We start from the raw sequence: 2,937 nt of genomic DNA, 5'->3' as shown, positions 1-2,937 counted from the left end.
AACACTGTCTTTGCATCATGGGCTGATTCTGTGAGAACAGCACCACCTACAGGCCTGGCATATGTACTACAGCGTCTCCAGCGCTTTCCAACAGCAATGTCCGTGGCTGTCTCCTCCTGATTGGTGGAGTTGGCCCAATAGCCGTAGCGCCACTTCTGTGACGTCATAGAAGTGTTCAAATCTGGATCAGTCTGTATCAGATCCTTTGCAGCCCCTTTTTAAGAGATGTGGGTATGGAGGGAAAGAGAGAGGGTTGTGTTTTCTGACACTTGGTGATTTCCCTGGAACACCGGGGACACATGTTCATGTAGAAAAGACGTACAAAAGTGCATTTTGCATGATAGGTCCCCTTTAAAGGAAGTATTAGCATATTGAATGCAGCTGTCTACTGCTTTTATAATATTTAATTTAGATTAAAAACATTCAGTAGATCCTTAAAACCAAACTAGACTGAGTCTGTTTTCTTGTTAAAGATGCCGCGTCTTTTTTAAATGTAATTCATATTCTGCAACCATTAAAGGATTGCTAACGTTACCTTATGAAACCATGAACGTATGCTATCCGATAGTTAAAATAGAGTTGAAATGGATGGAAACTGTATTAATTAACTTCTAGGATACTCTCTTTTCAGATCGTGGTAACTGGGTGGTACAGTTGTTTATCTCCAAGTATCCAACATTAATAACCAATCAATCCAATTGGATAATGACCTTAATTAGCTCAATTAACATTATGTTTTGAATGCTCCGAGTTGAGGTTTTTTGCACCCCAAGGTGTTCCTGGAAAGACCCAAGGTAATTAAATTGCTTCACTCTCATTAATACAAAAAGCAGTCGGCGCGATCCGGGCCGAATCACAAACATTTGAAACGTTTTATTCACTTATTTTTAGAACGTTCTTGCATTAGTCAAAGCTCAAGATCAAACGTATCTTTTAAACGATCAAAGCTTTTGGCCCAGATTGATCTCCAGAACCTCAGCAGCCGGTATTCAAGACAAATCAAACCCCTTGCTCTTTGCAAAACGTCCTTTATTCACGTCTACATCAGTGGTCACATAAACAGGTATGATTAAGACTCAATGCTGAAAGATCAACGCTAAGGGTTTGTACATTTACATAGTTAAGTAGTTTTGGTACCGTGGATCAGGAGGAACTTTGTGGCACACACAACATGTTAAAAAATCATCCGTTCACCTCGAGATACTTTTTAATCCAGTGTCTTCTCAATATATCTTAAAGGTAGGGTAGGTAAGAATGGAGAAACCATGAACGTGCACATGACCAATGAGGGCACGAGATAAGTTTGTGCACAGATGGAAGGCTGACAGGCAGGTAGGCCATCCAGTTACTTTAGCCGGGCCGGCTCAGATGATTGGTCGTGCTTTTTACAGCGCCACGGCTTCCACAGATGATATTTTTTATGTATTTTTTGATCAAAGCATTTAAGATATTCATTGCTATCGGGACGTTAAGAGCATTCCATGGAATATAATAAAAAGTGTTTCTGAAGTGAATTACCTACCCCACCTTTAAGTTTGTCTGCAAAAACTGTCAATGTATCTACGAAAAGAAATAGAAAACACTACATGAGATCTGATGGTCTACATCTTAGGTTTCAGAAGTGACTTTATATTTAATGCTGGTTTGGTAAACTTGTAATATCTCTGAGCATAAATAGAGGATTGAAAATTCCTACTTCACAAAACAAACACAAACTAACAAATAGACTTCTGTTTCGGGGGATTTTCCAACTATTTCTGGTCTTATTTCTCTGAATTCTGTCTCAAAAAAAGTTGAATTAAAACCCTGTTTCATGAAATGGATAATTAATTAAGAAGACTCTGATAATATGATGAACGTTTGGAATTAGCTATTGTAATAATCCTTTCCTTTTAATAAAAACGATTGTGTTGCAGTAGATTTCTAACCTTTGAATGGCATTGTAAATAAAACATCCGATAATCTAAACAGTTTATAATAATCCAAATTGCCGTGTTACAGGTGGGGAAACTTCAATTAAAGGCAATATGTGAGTTTTTAAGACAGGGGCCGATTCATTAATAACAAATGAAACACCAAAAAACCTTCTCAATAACCTTTTGGTTCAAATCACACAGGAGTGTATGGGATAAGTGCCTCTTGTTGCCGTGTGTGTGTGTGTGTGTGTGTGTGTGTGTGTGTGTGTGTGTGTGTGTGTGTGTGTGTGTGTGTGTGTGTGTGTGTGTGTGTGTGTGTGTGTGTGTGTGTGTGTGTGTGTGTGTGTGTGTGTGTGTGTGTGTGTGTGTGTGTGTGACACGGTGAATGGATCACTTGTTGTTGCCCCGGGACGTTCTCTGTTTGGTCATCGTCGTCAGCATCTGGCTGATGTACGAGGTCAGCAGGTCGTCCATTTTATAACCCTGAGAGGTCAGAGGTCAAAGGTCAGACACACTGCATTACAGACATGCTTATTCATTGGGATGTGTGGCTCTATTACTTTGAAGTGATGTGCTGTTCAAAATAAACATGTTGTTTTGGTTAAAGCACCTTCTTACCAAAAATGATGCTTTTTAAGAACTAGTGGTGTAAAATAATTAAATGCATTTTCAACATACTTAACTAAACTAATATTTCCATTAAGTGCTATTTAAAGTAGTAAGTAAAGCCTTGTGTTGAAATGCACTTTATAAATGACTTTGCCATGCCTATTTCTACAAATACTAATAACATTTCTCTGCATTTATTTGACTTGTACTCCTTGTGTAAATCATTGATAATGCACTATTAACATAATAATCTAAAAATGGTCTCCACATGAACACACTTCAACAACATAAACACTTTCAATGAATGTGTTTGTTTTCAGGTGTTAAATAGTATAAACTCCAGTTCCTCACCAGAGCGGTCTCACAGAGCAGCTTGCTGCCGCGCACCAGGTTCCCGATGGTGATGTGGAAA

General features: G+C 38.6%; 1 long non-coding RNA gene across 1 annotated transcript; it reads right to left on the bottom strand.

Moving 5' to 3' along the window:
- Positions 1-1,008: 1,008 nt before the first annotated feature.
- LOC307027410 lies at positions 1,009-2,937 on the bottom strand. Its single transcript, XR_013804616.1, has 2 exons — positions 2,877-2,937; positions 1,009-2,399 (listed from the first exon to the last, which is right to left on the bottom strand). It is a non-coding gene; the product is annotated as an uncharacterized lncRNA (long non-coding RNA).

This window comes from Notothenia rossii, assembly GCF_949606895.1.
Source record: "Notothenia rossii genome assembly, contig: scaffold_322, whole genome shotgun sequence".
In the NCBI taxonomy this organism is placed as follows: domain Eukaryota; kingdom Metazoa; phylum Chordata; class Actinopteri; order Perciformes; family Nototheniidae; genus Notothenia; species Notothenia rossii.
This window is presented reverse-complemented; position numbering and strand designations above follow the sequence as displayed.